At 45.6% G+C, this 24,260-nt stretch overlaps 1 long non-coding RNA gene across 4 annotated transcripts in view; it reads right to left on the reverse strand.

Annotated features, from left to right (window-relative positions):
* The window catches only part of LOC105490625 (uncharacterized), a 50,916-nt gene extending 44,760 nt beyond the window's left edge, over positions 1-6,156 (reverse strand). For all 4 annotated transcript variants that reach the window (XR_011608257.1, XR_011608258.1, XR_011608259.1 and 1 more), the window contains exon 1: positions 1,561-6,156. This is a non-coding gene — a long non-coding RNA (uncharacterized lncRNA). The remainder of the gene's footprint in view (positions 1-1,560) is intronic.
* Positions 6,157-24,260: the final 18,104 nt, after the last annotated feature.

Genomic DNA, 24,260 nt, shown 5'->3' on the forward strand with positions numbered 1-24,260 from the left:
CCTCGGCTCACTGCAGCCTCCGCCTCCTGGGTTCAAGCGATTCTCCTCCCTCAGCCTCCTGAGTAGCTGGGATTACAGGATCATGCCACCATGCCCGGCAAATTTTTGTACTTTTAGTAGAGACAGGGTTTCACCATGTTGGCCAGGCTGGTTTTGAACTTCTGACCACAGGTGATTCACCCACCTCAGCCTCCCGAAGTGCTGGGATTACAGGCATGAGCCACTGCACCCGGCCTTTTTTGAGACTGGGTCTTGCTCTGTGGCTCAGGCTGGAGTGCAGTGGCGCGATCATAGCTTACTGCAGCTTAAACTCCCGGGCTCAAGGGATCGTCTCACCTCCGGCCTCCCAAAGCACAGGCGTGAGCCACCACACCTGGTCCAAACGTCCTTTCTAAATGGTGGTGGTCCTTTCTAAACTGTGTAAGTCTCTTTTTGTTTGGGAGTTTCCTTTTTATCTTATAGAAAACAAGAGACATTGATATAGGAGTTAGGAAGAAATCACTTAGGCAGATAGTGAGGGTATGGAAGTCCTCGGTAAGGCTTTTTCTTTTTAATGAAAAGCAGTCCCAAATCATTTTCTAACAAAGAGCAGCCTGTAAAGTCTGCAGACATAGACAAGCAAGCTGGAAGCTTGCATGGGTGAATGCGAGCAGGAACTAGGAGCTAGACATGTTCAGCATGGCGGATCCATCTTCCCTTCTCTGCCAGCCATGTGTACACTACGGAGCAGACAAGATGGCACCAGCCAAGGGGAGAATTCATTTGCATACTAAGATTAGGGTAGGCACCAGCCACCACGCCTGGCTAATTTTTATATTTTTTAGTAGAGATGGGGTTTCACCATGTTGGTCAGGCTGGTCTCAAACTCCTGACCTCAGGCGATCTGCCCTCCTCAGCCTCCCAAAGTGCTGGGATTACAGGCATGAGCCACCACACCTGACCCGACCTCCTTTTCCTTCTTGAATCTGATCTCCAGATGACTCAATTACTTTGCAGTTCTATAATCTCGCCCTTCTTCCCTCCTCAGTTCATTCTCGCTTTTGCCACTGTACATTCTGCTTTAAAATTTACTCTGGGGCCAGGCACGGTGGTTCACACCTATAATCCCAGCACCTTGGGAGGCTGAGGTGGGAGGATTGCTTGAAGCCAGGGGTTCTGGGCTATACTGAGCTATGATCATGCCACTGCACTCCAGCCAGGGTGACAGAACAAGAAAACATCTCTCTCCAAAAGAAAAAAAAGAAAAAGAAAAAGAAATCTGTTTTTTGTTTGTTATTTGTTTTTGGATAGTATCTATCTGTCGCCCAGGCAGGCTGGAATGCAGTGGCACGATCACAGATCACTGCAGCTTTGACCTCCCAGGCTCAGATGGTTCTCCAACCTCAACCTCCCAAATAGTTGGGAGTGCAGGTGCATTTGCCACCATGGCCAGCTCATTTTTGTATTGTTTGTATAGATGGGGTTTTGCAATGTTGCCCAGGCTGCTCTCAAACTCCTGGGCTTAAACAATCCTCCTGCCTCCTGCCTCCACCACACCTGGCCAAAAATTCTGTTCTTTACCTTCATAGTGGGGATCCCTTGGTTTCGTCTCCTCGATTTCACCCACGATCCCTGTAAGGACAAATGAAAGAAATGTAAGCAAGGAGACACCCCGAGGAATAGCAACTCTTGCAGCCAGTGACTGGACTGCCGAATCCTGGGGTTCAACCACAAGCTTTCTTTGGGGGCCTCATCCTGTGTTAGGTTTCAACAGCTTCCTTGAAGTCTAAGCCACAGTTCCATCCTCATTTCCAAAAGGGTGTTCCCAAGTTGATGTTCCTGTTGGCTCTTCTCATACACTTTTTTCCCCAAAATGTTCCAATAAGAAACACATGTGAGCACTTCCCTACAGAAGTAAACTAAGACCCTGCAGAATTGCAGATGTTTAGAGCTGGAATAGCACTAGGGCGGAGAGTGTCTTCTTCCCACTGGGATGGAGTGGAGGCCATGTGGATGTTTTCATTGACAATAGCAGCAATTTCACAAAAGTCCATGGATGGTGGTGTAGGACATGCCTCAAACATGAATCCAGACCATGCAGAGGCTTCACTCATCTGTATTTTCTTTGTTTCTTTCTTTCTTTTATTTATTTATTTTGAGACGGAGTTTTTCGCTCTTGTCGCCCAGGCTGGAGTGCAATGGCGTAATCTCGGCTCACTGCAACCTCCGCCTCCTGGGTTCAAGTGATTCTCCTGCGTCAGCCTCCTGAGTAGCTGGGATTACAGGCATGCGCCACCCCGCCTGGCTAATTTTGCATTTTTAGTAGAGACGACGTTTCTCCATGTTGGTCAGGCTGGTCTTGAACTCCCAACATCAGGTAATCCACCTGCCAAAGTGCTGGGATTACAGGCATGAGCCACCGTGCCTGGAATAATTTACTTTCTCCTCCCAGTTAATGTTTGCTCTCAGAAAGGAAGTTGATCAAGGTAATTTACACCCTATGATTGCTTTTGAGATAAAATATATATGTATCATAAAATTCACCCTTTCAAAGTGCACAATTCAGTGGTTTTCAGTGTATTCCAAGGATATGCAACCATCATCACTGCCATATAATTCTAGAACCTTTTTATCACCCGCCAAAAGAAACTCTGTCCCCTATAGTAGTCATCCCCATTCCCCTCATTCCCAGCCCCTGGCAACCAGCAATATATTTTCTGTCTCTGGGGATCTGCCTATTCTGGACACGCCCTTTGTAATGTATGATCACAATGTATGATCCTTTGCACCTGCCTTATTTTGCTTAGAATAGTGTTTTCAAGGTTCATCCATGTTGTAGGATGGATCGGCACTTGATTCCTTTTTATGGCTGAGTATTATTCTATTGTGTGGTGATATAGAACTCATTTGTTTATCCATGTGTCACCTGATGGATATTTGTGTCATTTCCATCTTTTAGCCGTTGTGAATAATGCTGCTGGGAACATTCGTGTACAGATTTCTGTGTGGACATATATTTCATTTCTCCTGGTTGTATCCTTAGAAGTGGAATTTCTGGTTCACATGGTAATGCTATTTTTAATCTTTTGAGGAACTGCCAAACTATTTTGCAAACTGGTAACATCATTTGCATCCCCAACAACAACATATGAGGATTCTAATTTCTCCGTGTCTTCGCCAGCACTTGCTTTTGTCTGTCTTTCTGATTCTAGCCATCCTAGTGGGTATGAAGTGGTATCTCAATGGGGCTTTGATTGTCATTTCTCTAATGGCTAATGATGCTGAACATCTTTTCATGCATTTATTGACATATATATATTTTTCTTTTTTAATTTTTTTTTTTTTTGAGACGGAGTCTCACTCTGTCGCCCAGGCTGGAGTGCAGTGGCCGGATCTCAGCTCACTGCAAGCTCCGCCTCCTGGGTTTACACCATTCTCCTGCCTCAGCCTCCTGAGTAGCTGCGACTACAGGCACCCGCCATCTCGCCTGGCTAGTTTTTTTTTTGTATTTTTTAGTAGAGACGGGGTTTCACCATGTTAGCCAGGCTCATCTCGATCTCCTGACCTCGTGATCTGCCCGACTCGGCCTCCCAAAATGCTGGGATTACAGGCTTGAGCCAGCACGCCCGGCCAATTTTTTTTTTTTTTTTTTTTTGAAATGGAGTCTTGCTCTGTCCCCCAGGCTGGAGTGCAGTGGCACAATCTCAACTCACTGCAACCTCTGCCTCCTGGGTTCAAGCAATTCTCCCACCTCAGCCTCCTCAGTAGCTGGGATTACAGGTGCATGCCACCATACCCAGCTAATTTTTGTATTTTTTAGTAGAGATGGGGTTTCACCATGTTGACCAAGCTGGTCTCAAACTCCTGACTTCATGTGATCCATCTGCCTCGGCCTCCCAAAGTGCTGGGATTACAGGTGTGAGCCACTGCACCTGGCCACCTCCTAACACTTTTAAAGTCAAATTAAAGCTAATTACTTATTATCCAGAAACGAACAAACCCACCATTCTACCAGTCCCGCCGTGCATTATATAACCACTTCCTAACAGGAACAGAATGTTACACTAACAGGATTGACCTATTAGTCATTGTAGTTAAAGTGGACTCTAATTACTCATATAATGTAGATGGTTCCAATTTAACTCCACTCCCATGACATTATGAAATTTGGGTACTACAAAGGATTCTTGGCAAAAGAAAATAGAGATGAGCCAGGTGCAGTGGCTCACGCCTATAATCCCAGCACTTTGGGAGGCAAAGGCTGTTGGATCATTCGAGGCCAGGAGCCAACCTGGCCAACATGGTGAAACCCTGTCTCTACTAAAAATACAAAAACATTAGCCACGTGGTGGCACGTACACCTGTAGCCCTAGCTACTTCGGAGGCTGAGGCACGAGAATCACTGGAACCCGGGAGGCGGTGGTTGCAGTGAGCTGAGATTGTGCCAGTGCACTCCAGCCTGGGTGACAGAGCAAGACTCTGTCTTTAAAAAAAAAGAAAAGAAAAGAAAAGAAAAGAAAAGAAAAGAAAGGGCCGGGCACAGTGGCTTATGCCTGTAATCCCAGCACTTTGGGAGCCCAAGGTGGACAGATCACTTAAGGCCATGAGTTCAAGACCAGCCTGGGCAGTATGGTGAAAACCCATCCCTACTAAAAGATACAAAAATTAGCCAGGCGTGGTGGTGGGCACCTGTAATCCTAGCTACTTGGTGGAGGCTGAGGCATAAGAATCGCTTGAACGAGGGAGGCAGAGGTTGCAGTGAGCCAAGATTGCACCACTGCACTACAGCTTGGGCAACGGAGCGAGACCCTGTCTCAAAAAAAAAAAAAATAGGAAATTTAAAAAGAAAGTTGTTTCAGTCACCAAAAACCAGAAAGAGTGCTTTGGAAAAGTTGCAACCAACAAAATATGTACATGCTTTTCTTGCAGCTAAGAAAGGGAAAAGATAAGAGAAATCCTGGCTTCAAGAAGTGCTTAGTTGTCAAAAAATTATTGAAAGTACGTGGTTCCTACTCAATTGCCTGGGCCTGCACGCTAGTCCCAAGATGATCCCCCATAAGCTGCGCGTGTTTGCTTGAAACAGGTTCCTCTAAGCCCGGCAGATGTTTGCTGCCTTCCAAAAGCAGCAATCGGATAGCTGTTTGCTTAGGTCGCACTGCCAGGTTGGGAAGGGAACTTGGGAATTTAATACTCACAGAGCATCCCCGGGAGAGAGACCAGCTCAGATCAGGTGACTTCGAACCTGGCTGGAATAATTACACACCTTCATTTCATAACAAAAAGAGATACCCGTTCAGTAACCTTAGAGGGGGATTTGACGTTTAAATTGTTAACAGACTTTGGATCAGGGAAATATTTGACAGGGAAAAGCAAACATTCTTTGGATGAGCTTTATGGTGGGTTGGAAGTTCTGAAAAAGCTCACGGTTTGATTAAAGGCATGCCATCCTCCCTCCTACACACCTGGAGGGAGCAATCATCTGCACTGGTGAAAGAAAGGTCTCTTGACTTATGATCATGGCTCATGGTACAATTATGCAGCGCTGATGAAAAAAATATATATACAGGGATTAATACTGGGGATCGTAAAATGCTTTTACAGAGGCGTGTAAGAAGAAATATTTCAGAGCAAGTTAAGAGGGGACCAGGTATTTCAAGCCTGTTTAGTAAGAGCTACAAGTAGAGCATCTAGGCTGCTTGTGTCTGGGGGAGGAAAGCTAGTCCAAAGATGAAATAAAGGTAGGGGAGCCGAGATGAGGAGTGCGGAGAAGGTCAGCATGAAGACACAGTGAAAAGTTTGGAAACTAGTGAATTAGAATGGGACGGGGAGTTAAAATTGTCTCTCGCTAAAGAGTCTGAGAAGTAGTTACTGTTAACATACATCATTTGCAAGCTTGGCACAGTAGCTCACGTTTGTAATGCCAGCACTTTGGGAGGCCAAAGTGGGAGGACTGCTTGAGCCTAGGAGTTTGAGATCAGCCTGGGCAACATAGTAAGACCCTATCTCTCTACAAAAAATGTTAAAAATTAGCCAGGCGTGGTGGCTTGCACCTATAGTCCCAGCTACTACTCAGAAGGCTGACGTGGGAGGGTCACTTGAGCCCAGGAGGTCAAGGTTGCAGTGAGCTATGATCATACCACTGCACGCCAGCCTGGGAAACAGAGCAAGACCCTGTCTCTTAAAAAAAAAAAAAAAAAAAAAAAAACTGTATATGCACACATGTACATGTAGACACACATCATTTGCAGTTAAAAAAAAAAATGGCTAAACTCTCCACAGCCTCATCCTATAAACACATAAAGGCAACAACTGAACTAGAATTTAAAGTAACAAATAAACACGAGACCAAACCACCTCCTGGCCTAGACGGCACCTCCTGGCCTAGACCACCTAGACTGCAAGTGTCTCTCCTGATCCCTGCCTGGAGTATTAAGAGAAACGCTGGGAACAGTCATTAACTCTCAGTGAGCTTTCATTTTTGCATAACAGAGCCCTTTTTGTTTTGTTTTGTTTTGTTTTTGAGACAGAGTCTCACTCTGTCACCAGGCTGGAGTGCAGTGGTGCAATCTTGGCTCACTGCAACCTCTGCCTCCCGGGTTCAAGCAATTTTCCTGCTTCAGCCTCCCAACTAGCTGGGACTACAGGCGCCCACCACCACGCCCAGCCAATTTTTGTATTTTTAGTAGAGACAGGGTTTCGCCATGTTGGCCAGGATGGTCTTGATCTCTTGACCTCGTGATCCGCCCACCTCGGCCTCCCAAAGTGCTGGGATCACAGGCATGAGCCACTGTGCCCAGCAACAGAGTCCATTTTAATCTAACCTAACTGTGCTGTCAGCTAAGCCTTTTCCTGGGCAGGCTGTCTTCTAACATCTCAGCCTTTATATTAACCCAATTGTGTCCTCTACTCATTTCCATTATTTTCCCTGTAACTTCTTGGTGACTTCTCAGGTTCTATTTGGGGTTTCCTTGCAATATGGAATCTCTGAGCCTACGCCATCCAATACAGTAGCCACTAGGCACAGATAGCTACTGAGCACTTGAGATGTGCTCTTAGGTGCAAAATTTGCATTATATTTAAAAGACCTAATGAGACACTTTTAATCATTTAAAAAATGTTAGTTACACGTTGAAATGAGACTATTTGAAGTGTAGTGGGTTAAATAACGTATATTATTAAAACGAATTTCATCTGTTTCTTTTTACTTTTTCAACGTGGCTATTAGAACATTTTATTTTAATACTGTAAGTATTTCTTAAATTTCAACGTTTTTTTTTTTTATTTTTTTGAGATGGAGTCTCGCTCTGTCACCAGAGCTGGAGTGCAGTGGCGCGATCTCAGATCGCTGCAACCTCTGCCTCCTGGGTTCAAGCAATTCTCCTGCCTCAGCCTCCCGAGTAGCTGGGATTACAGGTGCCTACCACCACGACTGGGTAATTTTTGTATTTTTAATAGAGACACAGTTTCACCATGCTAGCCAGGCTGGTCTTGAACTCCTGGTTTCGAGTGATCTGCCCACCTTGGCCTCCCAAAGTGCTGGGATTACAGGTGTGAGCCACCACGTCCCGCCCAATACTTTTTATTTTTTCAATATTTTTCTCTTAGAAACTGGCCTTGCTCTGTCAACCCAGGCTGTCAGGCTGGAGTACAGTGGCCCCACCATAGGTCACTACAGCCTCGACCTCCTGCACTCAAGCCATCCTCCCAGGTCAGCCTCCTGAGTAGTTAGGATCACAGGCACACACTGCATGCCCTGCTAATTTTAAATTTTTTCCTGTAGAGATGAGGTCTTGCTATGTTGCCCAGGCTGCTCTTGAACTCCTGGCCTCAAGTGATCCTCCCACCCTGGCCTCCAGAAATGCTGGGATTAAAGGCATGAGCCACTGAGCCTGGCAGTTTTTTCATTTCCACATTATAGTCTTAGTACTTGGAAACTGGTAAAAAGGATTACTCTTTTGACTGTATTACAACTGTCATTGGTCTAGTGCAAACACTGTATATTGCTATTTGTAGTGGCTGGAATATTATTAAAATATCTGATATGTTTGCAAGTCTCTTCACTTCCTAGCGGCAGCAGAGCATAGTGGAGAAGCGTGCTAGCACCTCCCTCCAGCTGTGTGACCTCAAAGATGTGGTCCAACCTCTCTGATCTTCCTAATACCTAAAAAGTTGTACTGATCATTATAGAATCAGCTTGGTAAGTTTGTTGGTGAGTATAAAATAAGTGCCTGGAGCATAGTGGACGTTCAATAAACATTTGCCATAGTATTGGCAGCTGGGTGTTTGGTTCCTAATCAAGAATATGACTTGGGGGTATTGGATTAGATAACTTTCAAATCTCAATTTCTATGATTCTCTGGGATACAATGAAATGACAAAATAAACTTTCATTTCGGTTTTGCTGAAACCGCTTGCGCATTGGACACCTACATGAAGGATGCTTCTGCCGGTCTTCACGTTACACCTATCAGAACAATGAGGGGCATCTTTGCAGAGCCTCCATTGATTTGTTTCAATAAATTAATGTCTAGGCCAAGCACGATGGCTCATGTCTGTAATCTCAGCACTTTGGCAGGCCGAGGCAGGCAGATCACAAGGTCAGGAGTTCGAGACCAGCCTGGCCAAGAGACCAGCCTGGCCAATATTATGAAACCCCCTTGCTACTAAAAATACAAAAATTAGGCCAGGCACAGAGGTTCACACCTGTAATCCAGCACTTTGGGAGGCCAAGGTGGGTGGATCATTTGCGGTCAGGAGTTTGAGACCAGTCTGGCCAACATAGTGAAACCCCATCTCTACTAAAAATCCAAAAAAAAATGAGCTGGGCGTGGTGGTGGGTGCCTGTAATCCCAGCTACTCGGGAGGCTGAGGCACGAGAATCACTTGAACCCAGGAGGCAGAGGTTGCAGTGAGCTGAGATCGTGCCACTGCACTCCAGCCTGGGTGACAGAATGAGACCCTGTCTCCAAAAAAAAAAAAAAAAAAATACAAAAATTAGCTGGGCATGGTGGCGGGCACCTGCAATCCCAGTTATTTGGGAGGCTTAGGCAGGAGAATTGTTTGAACCTGGGAGGTGGAGGTTGCAGTAAGCTGAGATTGCGCCATTGCACTCCAGCCTGGGTGACAGAGTGAGACTCTGACGCAAAAAAAAAAAAATAATAATAATAATAACTTCTTTGTGAAGCGTACTTCTGGGTAGACATGCACTAAATGGGATTCCAAGCAGATCAAAGGAATTAATGGACATGACTTTGTTTTGAAACCCCATAAAGGATAATAAATAGATAACCAGATATTATGTGAAAGATGGTTCTGTGGTTGTATGTGTTTGCAAAACCTGCCTTCCTACTATGACCTCTTCTTAGAGACGCACAACACACTTCAGCATATTAATAGCTCAGAGCAGCTTTGTCCAACAGAAATATGATCTCTGTCCAATAGAAATATGTGAGCCACAGCTGAATGTAAAATTTTTGACGTGGGATCATCTAGGTACCCATCAACAGTAGATTGGATAAAGAAAATGTGGTATATATACACCATGGAATACTATACAGTCATAAAAAAGAACACACTCATGTCCTTTGCAGCAACAAGTTTGCATCCGGAGGCCATTATCCTAAGCGAATTAACACAGAAATAGAAAATCAAATACTGCACATCCTTGCTTATAAGTGGGAGCTGAACATTGGGTACACATGGACATAAAGACAGGAACAGTAGACACTAGGGACTCCAAAAGGGGGAAAAGAGGGAGGAAGCAAGGAGACAATGGTTGAAAAACTACCTATTGTGTGCTATGCTCAGTACCTGGGTGATAGGATCAATCGTACCCCAAACCTCAGGATCATGGAAATATACTAAACTTGAACATGTACATCTTGAATCTAAAACAAAAGTTGAAGACAGAGTTCAGACTCTGTCTCAAAATAAATTTATTTATTAAAAAAAAAAGTGTTGAGCTTTTCTGATCCTAAAGCCAGAGAGCAGCAGAGAGAATAGTGTTATATTCAGCTGTGGTTTCTGCAGTGGTGCCTGGCACCCCCGCAGCATTTGATGTTTTGAGGGTGTTTAGCTCTGTTAATTCCTGCCTTTTGCAGGATGTAGAGAACGAAACATAAGCACAGAGCTGATGAGCTGCTCCTCCTCCCCTGAGCCAGATCACAGACTCCAGCAACAGGATCCTGACTCAGAGCATTAGGTTATGCTGCCTCCTGCCGGCCCGAGTGGGGATCTGCACAAAACCCACAGGTCTCATCTGGATTAATACACAGACTCTTTCAAAGGGCGGGGAGGGGAATCTCGTCTAAATATGTCTGCAGTCTCCAGATTGAGAAACACCATTCTAAATCAACCAAGTGGCAAAGTTCACATATTAACCAAGCCTCAAATTCTAAGAGGTGCTTTTCACAGGAGACCCTGCAAGGCACAGGTGTTCTCTTTGTTCGTAGGATTACGAACTTTGTGTATATTCTCCACAATAAACCTCACAGTCACAGCGACCTTTTGCCAGTCACCTGTCTACTTGGCTTTTGGTGCTGTTTATAACTCCATTCTTACAGAAACATACTTTTCCCCCAGGTTCTGTGAAACTGTACTTATTTCTCTCCTTTACCTTACATAAGCTTCTGTCTTTTCCCATCTAAAACAGGGGAGGATATCATTGCTGTGTCTCAACACTCTGTCCTTTACACTTCCTTTCTTTTTTTTTTTTTTTTTGAGACAGGGTCTTGCTCTGTCACCCAGGCTGCAGTGCAGTGGCGCAATCCCACCTCACTGCAACCTTGATCTCCTGGAATCAAGTGATACTCCCACCTCAGCCTTCAGATAGCTGAAACCACTGGTGCACACTACAATGTCCAGCTAATTTTTAAATTTTTTTGTACAGATGTGGTTTTTCTATGTTGCCCAGGTGAATCTCGATCTCCTGAACTCAAGTGATTCCCCGCCTCAGCCTCCCAAAATGTTGGAATTATAGGCATGAGCCATCAGGCCTGGTCTCAACATACTTTCTTTCTTTTTTTTTTTTTTTAATAATGATGGGGTCTTCCTGTGTTGCCCAGGTTGGTCTTGAACTCCTGAGCTCAAGCAATCCTCCCAACTCAGCCTCCCAAACTACTGGGATTAGAGGCATGGGCACTCAGCCTTTCTCATTTAAAAAAATAAAATTAAATGTAGACTGGGTGCAGTGGTTCACGCCTGTAACCCCAGCATTTTGGGAGACTGACACGGGCAAATCACCTGAGGTCAGGAGTTCAAGCAGCCTGGCCAACATGGCAAAACCCCATTTCTACTAAAAACACAAAAATTAGCTGGGCGTGGTGGCGGGCGTCTGTGGTCCCAGCTACTCGGGAGGCTGAGGCAGGAGAATCGCTTGAACCCAGAAGAGGGAGGTTGCAGTGAGCCGAGATCACGCCACTGCACTCCAGTCTGGGTGACAGAGCAAGACTCTGTCTCAAAAAAATAAATAAATAAATAAATAAATAAATAAATAAATAAATAAATAAATAAATAAAAATAAAAAGTTATAGACTTCAAGCATAACCTCCACTTCTGGCTTTTCTCCCCTCCCTCCCAGAAGTCAGAATATCCAGCATTTTATGTGACTCCTTCTCATTCTGGTCATAGGTAAACACATTCAGTAAGTACGTAGTAGTATTATTATTCAGTGTTTTCAAATTTCACGAACGGCATCTTGTAATGCATTTTATCTTGCACTTGTTCTGTTCACTTAACACTATGCTTTTTTATTATAGTAAAATATACACAGCATAAAATTTACCATTTTAGGCCAGGCACGGTGGTTCATGCGTGTTATCCCAGCACTTTGGGAGGCCGAGGCAGGCAGATCACCTGAGGTCGGGAGTTCAAGACCAGCCTGACCAACATGGAGAAACCCCGTCTCTACTAAAAATACAAAATTATCCTGGTGTGGTGGTGCATACCTGTAATCCCAGCTACTTGGGAGGCTGAGGCAGGAGAATCACTTGAACCTAGGAGGCAGAGGTTGCAGCGAGCCGAGATCACGCCACTGCACTCCAGTCTGGGCAACAAGAGTAAAACTCCATCTCAAAAAAAAAAAAAAGAAAGAAAGAAAGAAAAAATTACCATTTTAACTCTGTTAAGTGTACAATTCAGTAGCATTAAGTATATTCACACTGTTGTGCTACCATCACCATCACCCGTTTCCAGGACTTTTTCATCATCCTAAATTGAAACTCCAAACTCATTAAACAGCTTCCTTAACATTGTTTTAAGATTCCCTTTATGCTGATACATTTAGAGTTGCTTCATAATTTTAACTGCTGTATAGTATTCTGTTATATGAATGTGCAACATTTATTTTTTTCTACTCCTTTTTATTTTTTTAATTTTTTTTTTGTTTCATTCTTTTTTTTTTTTTTTTTTTTTGAGTTTCGTTCTTGTTGCCCAGGCTGAAGTGCAGTGGCATGATCTTGGCTCACCGCAATCTCTGCCTTCCAGGTTCAAGCAATTCTCCTGCCTCAGCCTCCTGAGTAGCTGGGATTACAGGTATGCACCACCACATCAGGATAATTTTGTATTTTTAGTAGAGACGGGGTTTCTTCATTTTGGTCAGGCTGGTCTTGAACTCCTGATCTCAAGTGATCCGCCAGCCTTGGCCTCCCAAAGAGCTGGGATTACAGGCATGAGCCACCATGCCTAGCTTTCTCCTTTTTGAATGCCAATTTATTTCAGATTTTTTGCTATTACAAACATCCTTGTATGCATCTCTGTACACAAACATCCACCTATGAGTGGCACTAATGAATCAGAGGATATATGTGTCTTCACCTTTACTAGAAAGTATCCAATTGCCCTCCACAACAGCTTTACTAATTTACAGTCCTGCCTTGAGCATAAGAGAGCTCTGATTTCCCCATGTTCCTCACAATATGTGGTCAAGATTCACTGGACTTAATTTTTGCCAGTGTGGTGGCTGTAAAGTGATATCTAGTTTTAACTTGCATTCTCCTGATTACTGGTGAGATTGAGCATCTTTTCATGTATTTATTTATTTTTTATCTATTACTCTATTATTTTTTTTTTTTGAGACGGGGTTTCACTCTTGTTGCCCAGGCTGGAGTCCAATGGCACAATCTCGGCTCACTGCAACCTCTGCCTCTCAGCTTCAAGCGATTCTCCTGCCTCAGCCTCCCAAGTAGCTGGGATTACAGGCATGCGCCACCACACCTGGCTAATTTTGTATGTTTAGTAGAGATGAGGTTTCTCCATGTCGGTCAGGCCGGTCTTGAACTCCTGACCTCAGGTGATCCACCCCCTAGCCCCACCTCCCAATGTGCTGGGATTACAGGCATGAGCCACCGCACCCGGCCTCATGTATTTATTAGCAACTTAGATGGCTTCTTATATGAATTCCCTGTTCATAACTTTGTCATTTTTTGATTGGATATATTTTTTATTGATTTTTAGTTCTTTACGTATTCTAGAAAGTGTTCCTCCTTTGTTGGTTATATGCGGTGTGACTATCTACTCTCATTCTGTGGCTTGTCTTTTTTTTTTTTTTTTTTTTTTTGAGACAGGGCCTTGCTCTGTCACCCAAGCTGGAGTGCAGTGGTACAATCTTGGCTCACTGCAGCCTTGACTTTTGGACTCCAGTGATCCTCCCATTTCAACCTCCCCAGTAGCTGGAACTACAAGCATGCACTATCATGCCTGGCTAAGTTTTCTGCATTTTTTTGTAGAGATGGGGTTTCACCATGTTTCCCAGGTTGACCTCGAACTCCTGAGCTCTAACGATCCGCCCACATTGGCCTCCCAAAGTGCTGGGATTACAGGCTTCAGCCATAGCGCCTGGTCTGGCTTGTTTTTAACGTGGTTTAAGTATCTCTTTATTATATAAAAATTGTAAGCTTTAATACAGTCAAGTTTATCAAAATTTTTCCTTCTGATTTGTGCTTTTTGTATCTTGTTTAAGAAATCCTTCTCAGGCCTAGTGCGGTGGCTCAAGCCTTTAATCCCAGCACTTTAGGAGACTCAGGCAGGCGGATCACCTGAAGTCAGGAGTTTGAGACCAGTCTGACCAACATGGTGAAACCCCGTCTCCACTAAAAATACAAAAATTAACTGGGTGTAGTGGTGCACGTCTGTAATCCCAGTTACTCAGGAGGTTAAGGCAGGAGAATCGCTTGAAACTAGGAGGCAGAATTTGCAAGTGAGCCGAGATCTTGCCACTGCACTCTTTTTGAGACTCTGTCTCAAAAAAAAAAAAAAAAAAAAAAAAGAAAAGAAAGAAATCCTTCTCACTCTACAGTCAAAGTCTCATACTTTTAGAAATGCAAAGGTGTACTTTTATTGTAAGACTCCTAATTATTTTGTAAATAACATAATTATATTTCACTGATTTGTGTGTGTATGTGAAAAGCATTAAATTATTAGACATATACACTTTAACTATACCACTTATGTTTGTAATCGTTGGCTTTTTTTTTTTTTTTTTGAGACAGAGTCTCGCTCTGTCGCCAGGCTGGAGTGCAGTGGCGTGATCTCGGCTCACTGCAACCTCCGTCTCCCAGGTTCACACCATTCTCCTGTCTCAGCCTCCCAAGTAGCTGGGACTACAGGCGCCCGCCACCGTGCCCGGCTAATTTTTTGTGTTTTTAGTAGAGACAGGTTTTACCATGTTAGCCAGGATGGTCTTGATCTCCTGACCTCGTGATCCTCCCAAAGTGCTGAGATTACAGGCGTGAGCCACCGCACCCGGCCCAATCGTTGGCATTTTTAATTTTTTTTAATTAAAAAGGGAGGAGGACAACTTGAGGCCAGAAGTTTGAGACTTCCGCAACCAAGCAACACAAAGACACCCTGTCTCTATTAAGAAAAATAAACATGGCCGGGCGCGGTGGCTCAAGCCTGTAATCCCAGCACTTTGGGAGGCTGAGACGGGCGGATCACTAGGTCAGGAGATCGAGACCATCCTGGCGAACACAGTGAAACCCCGTCTCTACTAAAAAATACAAAAAAAAACTAGCTGGGCGAGGCGGCGGGCGCCTGTAGTCCCAGCTACTCGGGAGGCTGAGGCAGGAGAATGGCGGGAACCCGGGGGACGGAGCTTGCAGTGAGCTGAGATCCGGCCACTGCACTCCAGCCCGGGCGACAGAGCCAGACTCCGTCTCAAAAAAAAAAAAAAAAAAAGAAAAAGAAACATAATTTAGCTAGGTAAGGTGATGTGCACCTGTAGTCCCAGCTCCTCAGGAGGCTGAGACAGGAGGACCACTTGAGTGAAGGAAGGAGTCTAAGATCACAATGGATTATGATTGTGCCACTGCACCCAGCCTGGGCAACAGAACAAGACCCTTTCTCTAAAAATAATTAACTGATTAATTAAAGCTCAAAATCTCAAAAAACTGAAAGAGATGCTGATTGTTCTTGACCTCTTTGAGTCTCTGGCATTCACCTTTCACATTTCTTTTCTTTCTTTCTTTTTTTTTTTTTTTTTTTGAGACGGAGTCTTACTGTGTCGCCCAGGCTGGAGTGCAGTGGCATAATCTCAACTCACTGCAACCTCCACCTCCCGGGTTCAAATGATTCTCTTGCCTCAGACTCCTAAGTAGCTGGGATTACAGGTGGATGCAACCACACCCAGCTAATTTTTGTATTTTTAGTAGAGACGCAGTTTCACCATGTTGGTCAGGCTGGTCTTGAACTCCTAACCTCAGGTGATCCACCCACCTCGGCCTCCCAAAGTGCTGCGATTACAGGCGCAAACCACAGCACCCAACCCACCTTTCACATTTCAACGGTGAGAATGAGAGCATTGGTGAGCCATAACTAAGTTTGATTTTCGGGACACAGAAGCACCGCGGCATTTCCAGGAATTTCAGAGCGGAAGGCATTGCAAAAGGCAGGACTTTCTTTCACCAGCCAGGTGCAGGAGTCTTGGGCTCTTGACAATGGGTTAATGACAATGGGGCGGACATGTACTTCACCACTGGCCGAGCTTGATTACTTAGGCTTGAAGGATGGGGGCAGTTCGAGACCAGCCTGACCAACATGGTGAAACCCCGACCCTACTGAAAATAGAAAAAATTAGCTGGGCATGGTGGTGTGTGCCTGTAATTCCAGCTGCTTGGGAGGCTGAGGCATGAGAATTGCTTGAACCCAGGAGGTGGAGGTTGCAATGAGCCAAGATTGTGCCACTGCACTCCAGCCTGGGTGACAGAGCAAGACTGCTTCAAAAAAGAAAAAAGAAAAAAAAGGCCGGGCACAGTGGCTCGCGCCTGTAATCCCAACACTTTGGGAGGCTGAGGCAGGTGGATCACTTGAGGTCAGGAGTTTGAGACAAGCCTGGCCAACATGGCGAAACCCCATCTCTATTTAAAATACAAAAATTAGTCGGGTATGGTGGTGTGCACCTGTAATCCCAGCCACTTGGGAGGCTGAGGCAGGTGAATCACTTGAACCCAGGAGGCGGAGGTTGCAGTGAGCTGAGATTGGGCCACTGCACTCCAGTCTGGGTGACAGAGCAAGACTCCACCTCAAAAAAGAAAAGAAAAAAAAAGGATTGGGGCGGGGCACCTCCAGGTTTTCAGACGCGTGTGGCTTTATCTGAGCTGTGCTTCAAAACGGCAACTTGGGGCAGAGGCGTAAGAGGGTAGGTACAGAGTAGGGAAGCCAAGACTTCAGTTAGGAGACCACTGTCGGTCATTCAGACAAATGGAATGTGAATGAAGGTTAAATTTGTGGAGAAGGACAAATGTGGATGGATTTGAGTAATATTCAGAAAAGCAGAATCAACAAGAAGCCAGACTGGGCCAAGGAAATTACCACCAACAAATGGTTAGGGGTGCCCCCACCCCCCACGCCAAATGCATCACAGAATCTTCAGCGTGGAAAGGATCTTCATGCTCAAGTACAACAATCCATCTGCTGCTTGGACCCCCCTGCCAAGCATCGAAATGGAAACATTCTCCTCGCTCTCTTTAAAGAAAACAGAGCACCTCACAGGACGGAGGACTGGCTGTGCTCAGAGAAATTCCAGCAAAGGAGGTCAAACCTGAATGACATCCAAAATGAGAAATGGTCCCTGCAATCCAGATGTGGGAGCTCTGAGAGAGTTGAAACCTATTTTTTACTTCCGCCATTATTTATTTATTATCCTCATCTTTCTTCTTTTTTTTTTTTTCTTTGAGACAGGGTTTCACTCTGTCACTGAGGCTAAAGAGCAGTGGCCGGATCTCAGCTGACTGCAACCTCCACCTCCCGGGTTCAATAAATTCTCCTGCCTCTGCCGGGTGAGGTGGCTCACACCTATAATCCCAGCACTTTGGGAGGCCGAGGTGGGCAGATCACCTGAGGTCAGGAGTTTGAGACCAGCCTGGCCAACATGGTAAAACCCTGTCTCTACTTAAAATACAAAAATTAGCCAGGAGTGGTGGCATGCACCTGTAATCCCAGCTACTCGGGAGGCTGAGGCAGGAGAATGGCATGTACCCGGGTGGTGGAGGTTGCGGTGAGCCAAGATCGTGCCATTGCACTCCAGCCTGGGTGACAAGAGTGAGACTTTGTCTGAAAAAAATAAAGAAAGAAATTCTCCTGCCTCAGCCTCCTGAGTAGCTGGGATTACAGGCACCCGCCACGAGGCCTGGCTAATTTTTGTATTTTTTGTAGCGATGGGGGTTCACCATGTTGGCCAGGCTAGTCTCAAACTCATGGCCTCAAGTGATCCGCCCTCCTTGGCCTCCCAAAGTGCTGGGATTACAGGGGTGAGCCACCGTGCCCAGCCCCTCTTATCCTCATCGTGCATCCTGTCTGTACACAGCCTTGAGTGTGGAGTCTCTGAAGCTGATTCTACTCCTGAACCATGCTCAGCATAAGGGCTGGCAACACCACTCGCAGAGAAAGTGTCCGACAAGGACAGTCACAGTTGGGTGGGATGAGCTCACTTTGTAATTCTTTTCCCAAGTGGCCTCTAAGCAGAGGAAATAATTAAGGAAGACGGTAATCATGGGGCAAAGGGTAAAGTCTGCCATGGATTAAACATTGGAAACAAAGAATGTGGAGAAATAGCTGCTCCCTGGCTTGGAGAACAGTGAACTCTAGTTAACTGAGGACTTAGTTCTGGATTCCATTTTTATTCAACCATTTCTTAGAGCAGGAAGTCAGCCTGAAACATACATCCACATATACTTGTCTTTTTTTTTTTTTTTAATTATACTTTAAGTTCTAGGGTACATGTGCACAATGTGCAGGTTTGTTACATATGTATACATGTGCCATGTTGGTGTGCTGTACCTAGTAACTTGTCATTTACATTAGGTATTTCTCCGAATGCTATCCCTCCCCCCTCCCATACTTGTCTTGTCAATCTATTTTCTCTGCATCTCTCTCCACCTTTTCCCTATTTCTCCCCCTCCCCTATCCAATAAATATGAGCAGGGGGTTGGATTCTAACAATCACATTCAATACACTATGACCACATGCAAATAGTCGTAAACACTGGGGGACAAAGAAGAGCCTATCACAACCTCATTCTGAAAAATGTGAAGAGGCTAGGTGCATAGTCACGCGTGTAACCCCAGCCCTTTGGGAGGCAGAGAACGGAGGATCACATGAAGCCAGGAGTTCGAGACCAGCCTGGTCAACATGGTGAAACCCTGTCTCTATTAAAAATACAAAAATCAGCCGGGTGTGGTGGCCCATGCCTGTAGTCCCAGCTACTCAGGAGGCTGAGGTGGGAGAATTGCTTGAAACCAAGAGAGTGAGGTTGCAGTGAGCTGAGATCGTGCCACTGCACTGTAGCCTGGATGATGGAGCAAGACTCTGTCTCGAAAGAAAGGAAAGGAAAGGAAAGGAAAGGAAAGGAAAGGAAAGGAAAGGAAAGGAAAGGAAAGGAAAGGAAAGGAAAGGAAAGGAAAGGAAAGGAAAGGAGGAAGGAGGAAGGAGGAAGGAGGAAGGAGGAAGGAGGAAGGAGGAAGGAGGAAGGAGGAAGGAGGAAGGAGGAAGGAAGGAAGGAAGGAAGGAAGGAAGGAAGGAAGGAAGGAAGGAAGGAAGGAAGGAAAGAGAAAAATGTGGAGGATGCATGTAAACCAAGGTGATCACGACTCTTCATTTAAGCTGGGCACGCTGGCTCACGCCTATAATCTCAGCATTTAGGGAGTCCAAGGCGAGAGAATTGCTTGAGCCCAGGAGTTCGAGATCAGCCTGGGTGACAAAGCAAGACTCCATCTTTACAGAATTTTTTTTTTAAGTAGCTGGGCATAGTGGCATGCAACTGTAGTTCCAGCTGCTCAGGAGGCTGAGGTGAGAGGATCACTTGATCCCAGGAGTTCAAGGCTGCAGGGAGCTACGATGGTGCCACTGCACTCCATCCTGGGCCACAGAATGAGACCCTGTCTCAAAAAAAAAGGACTTGGACTTAGATAATAACCAGAAGTGGGTGGCTACCAAGATCTCATGTAGAAGAGGGGCATCTGCACTTTCTGAAGTGGTGTGCAAGACTTCACTCATTTTAATTAGTGGAGGCAGGATGGGGTGGGGGGTGGGGGGCGATGAAAATGCAATCAAAGAAAATAAACCGTGTGTTTTTCAATGTTATCTTTCACCTATCAAAAAAGGGGGAAACGATAATTTTTATTTTTATTTTTATTTTTTGAGACGGAGTCTTATTTTGTCACCCAGACTGGAGTGCAGTGGCACGATCTCAGCTCACTGCAACCTCCACCTCCCAAGTTCAGGCGATTCTCCTGCCTCAGTCTCCTGAGTGGGTGGGATTACAGGCACACACCACCATCTCGGGCTAATTTTTGTACTTTTAGGAGAGATGGGGTTTCACCATGTTTGCCAGGCTGGTCTCAAACTCCTGACCTCAAGTGATCTGCCCACTTCGGCCTCCCAAAGTGCTGGGATTACAGGTGTGAGCCACCACACCCGGCCAAGAAACACTAATTTTGTAGTCTTTGATATTCTCTGGGTGCAAGGAAATCTTCATTTTATACAAAAAAGGAATCATTTTGGGAGGGTTAAAAAATGCAGAATTCACAGGACAAACACCATGGCAGGCACAATGGGATTTTGGTGGAGTATGGCTACATTCAGGGAGCTGCAGAGCTAGAATCTCAGAAAGCATCTTCTGATTGATTATATTTCAGTGGCGCCTCCTCCCCTCACCGCATCGCATGGGGGTGTGTTCCCGGCCATTGTCATTCGCATAGATGCCCCCTTGGGTTGCTGTCCAGACTGAGTTCGAGTCCTGCGTCCTGCCTCAGTTCTGCCATCGCGCAGTGGTCTGACATCTTTTCTGAGCCTAACTGCAGCGCGCCGTACGGGTAGCAGCCTTGGGAGAGGGGACAGCAGCGCCACTCAGACACCTGGAGGCTGAGGCGGTTTCTAAACTATGGTGGACTCTATGGCGTGTTCTTTATTTAATGAAGGCATGAAATCATTAATTCACTCCTTCTGAAATCAAACACAAAAGTGCCAAGACCATGACTTAAATTCCTTGTGACCTTTTTAGTCTTTTTTTTTTTAAATTTTTGGGGGGACAGGGTCTCACTCTGTCACCCAGGCTGGAGTGCAGTGGCATTATCACAGCTCACTACAACCTCAACCTCCTGGGACTCAAGCCATCCTCCCACTTCAGTATCCTGAGTAGTTAGGACCACAGCCATGCGCCACCATGCCCAGCAATTTTTTTTTTTTGAGTGGGGGACGGAGTTTTACTCTTGTCTCCCAGGTTGGAGTGCAATGGCGTGATCTCGGCTCACTGCAACCTCCATCTCCCATGTTCAAGTGATTCTCCTGCCTCAGCCTCCCGAGTAGATGGAATTACAGGTGCTCACCACCACGCCCAGCTAATTTTTTGTATTTTTAGTAGAGACGAGGTTTCACTATGTTGGCCAGGCTGGTCTCAAACTCCGGACCTTGTGATTCACCTGTCTCGGTCTTGCAAAGTGCTGGGATTACAGGCATGAGTCACCACGCCCGGCCATTAAAAAAAATTTTTTTAGAGATGGCATTTCGCTATGTTGCCCAGACTGGTCTCGAACTCCTGGGCTCAAGCAATCCTCCTGCCTTGGCCTCCCAAAGTGCTGGGATTTCAGGTGTGAGTCACTGCACCCAGCTCTTGTGACCTTTTTTGTTTTTGTCAAAAAAGCTATTGTTCTACCAAAGATCGTAAAGGCCACTGATGAAACGGAGTGATGATTATTGAAATTACTGTAGCATTAATGAGTTAACGGAATAGTAATGTCCTCCCTATATTTCAAAGGTCTCTCTGAAATGCAAATGCTGTTCTCACAGTACTTACCACCATACTTAGGCTGGGAGTTACAGACCCCTCCGAGGAGCTGGTGGAAGCAAGGAACTCTTCCCAGAAATGACAAGGAGACACAATTTCGCTCATCATTTCAGAAAGTTCATAGATTCCCTCCTCTCCCCTTAAAAGTAAAATGAAACAAAATCCTGCAGTCTCCACTTAGCACTTCATATTTCCACGATTCCCATCCGCCGATTTGGATTCTAATGTTCACGGGATCCCAGTACCCAGCCCAGTGCCTACACACCAGTAGTTGCTCAGTGCTAAGGCTTATTGTTAACCTGACTTTCTAGGCAAGAGTGGTGGACAAAGAGAAATTATACATAGAAGTAGAGAGAGGCCGGGTGCGGCGACTCACGCCTGTAATCCCAGCACTTTGTGAGACTGAGGCGGGAGAATCACCTGAGGTCGGGGGTTTGAGACAAGCCTGACCAACATGGAGAAACCAACCCCATCTAAAAAAATTAGCCAGGCACGGTGGCTCATGCCTGTAATCTTAGCTACTCAACAGGCTGAGGCAGGAGAATCGCTTGAACCCAGGAGGTGGAGGTTATGGTGAGCCAGCCAAGATCACGCCATTGTACTCCAGCCTGGGTGACAAGAATGAGACTCCGTCTCAAAAAAAAAAAAAAAAAAAAAAAAAGGCAGTAGGGAGAAAGCTTATTTCTGTTGTTCGAGAAAAAAACTTTATTGGTCTTTCAGCTGTATCCATTTTTGTCGGGATTTGGGTCACCTGGAAATTTCATAGCATGGAAAAACAGGACCAGTTTCTCTTTTTTTTTTATTATTTTTAGAGACAGGATCTCACTCTGTTTCCTGGGCTGGAGTGCAGTGGCAAGATCATAGCTCTCTGCACCTTGGGCTCAAGCTATCCTCCCACCCCAGCCTCTCAAAAAGTGCTGGGATTAAGTCATGAACCACTGCATCCAGCCCAGTTTGTCTTATACAGAGAGGGATCCAAAACCCTTGCTTTTGGAAGAGTTTAATTGATCTAGAAAGCTACGCAGTTACAAGAATAACCCCAGGCAAGTCCGGGCGCAGTGGTTCCTGCCTGTAATCCCAGCACTTTGGGAGACTGAGGCAGGCAGATCACGAGGTCAGGAGATCGAGATCATCCTGGCTAACACGGTGAAACCCCATCTCTACTAAAAATAAAAAATAAAAAAAATTAGCTGGGTGTGGTGGCACGCACCTGCAATCCCAGCTACGCGGGAGGCTGAGGCAGGAGAATTGCTTGAACCTGGGAGGCAGAGGTTGCAGTGAGCCAAGATCGCGCCACTACACTCCAGCCTGGCCAACAGAGAGAGATTCCGTCTCTAAAAAAAATAAAATAAATAAATAAATAACCCCAGGCAGGGGCCTAGGGGAAAACAAAGAGGGCTCCAAAAGACCAAAATGCAACCTAAAATTTGCCTTAATGGTCTTGCTCCTTTACAGAATCAGCCCACAGGAAAATGCTGGCTTCCAGGGCATCCACAGTAGGTGGTCCCAGGCCCTACTTTGGGATATAGTCCAGGCTGTGTCACTTTCCCACCTGACCTACCAGGGCCCCCATCTGGCCTTCCTGGTTCTCCGCTTTCCTTAGTCCTGAATCAGTCACCTCGGAACCTCCTGGTTCTGGATCTGAATTTCTGCTCCCCTTAGATACCTACCTTCTGACACTTGTCCCCTGGCCCTAAGCCCTGCTGACAGACAATTCTACAGCTGCAAAGCCAGGTCTACAGGGAGTGGGGTGGTCCTGGGGAAGGAACCAGCCCAAGGCCACTAGGGTTCTCTTCAATCTAATCATCTATTTTCAATTCCTTATCTTACTTTAATTTTCTGTAGCTTTGGCAATGTCAGATATTCTTCCCTTCTTGAAATTTTCTTTGTCACCAAATTCCAGAATGTCACTTTCCTGCCATTCCTAGCAGATTTCAAGCAATGTGCTAGGCACTGGGGGGCAAAGACATTCCAGACAGTTTCTGCAAGACACTCATGGTTTGATGGGGTTTTTGGAGGACAGGATAGGTACAGGGAATATCATCGCAAGTCAGCTGGACAGGTTCCATGACGAGGACTGTACAACGGACAGGGTGGTGCAGAGAATCAGGTATTCGTTTCCTTTGACTTTTCTAAAGAATAAGCCACAAATTTAGTGGTGGCTTGCTTATTAAATCTATTAAAACAATGCAGATGTATTACCTTACAGTTCTGGAGCCCAGAAGTCTAAAATGGGTGGGCAAGCTGGGCACGGTGACTCGTGCCTGTAATCCCAGCACTTTGGGAGGCCGAGGCGGGTGGATCATCTGAGGTCAGGAGTTCAAGGCCAGCCTGGCCAACATGGAGAAACCCCCGTCTCTACTAAAAATACAAAAAATTAGCCAGGTGTTGTGGCAGACACTTGTAATCCCAGCTACTTGGGAGGCTGAGGCAGGAGAATCACTTGCACCCTGGAGGCAGAGGTTGCAGTGAGCCAAGATCACACCATTGCACTCCAGCCTGGACAACAAAAGCGACACTGTGTCTCAAAATAAATAAATAAATAGTAAATAAATAAAAAATAATAAAAATAAAAATAGGCAGTGGCTTACACCTATAATCCCAGCACTTTGGGAGGCCAAGGCAGGCAGATCACCTGAGGTCAGGAGTTCAAGACCAGCTTGGTGAAACCAAACCAACATGATGAAACCCTGTCTCTACTAAACATACAAAAATTAGTCGGGCATGGTGGCGCATGCCTGTAATCCCAGGCATGTAATCCCTACTCGGGAGACTGAGGTGGGAGAATCTCTTGAACCCAGGAGGCAGAGGTTGCAGTGAGCCAAGATGGCGCCACTGCACTCCAGCCTGGGCAACCGAGGGAGACTCCGTCGCAAAAAAACAAACACATACATACATACATACATACATACATAAAAATAAAAATGGGTGGGCAGAGCTGTGTGTCTTCTGGAGGCTTCAGGGGAGAATCCGTGTCTTATAGACCCTCCTGTGTCCCTTGTG

Source organism: Macaca nemestrina, chromosome 9 (genome assembly GCF_043159975.1).
Source record: "Macaca nemestrina isolate mMacNem1 chromosome 9, mMacNem.hap1, whole genome shotgun sequence".
In the NCBI taxonomy this organism is placed as follows: Eukaryota; Metazoa; Chordata; class Mammalia; order Primates; family Cercopithecidae; genus Macaca; species Macaca nemestrina.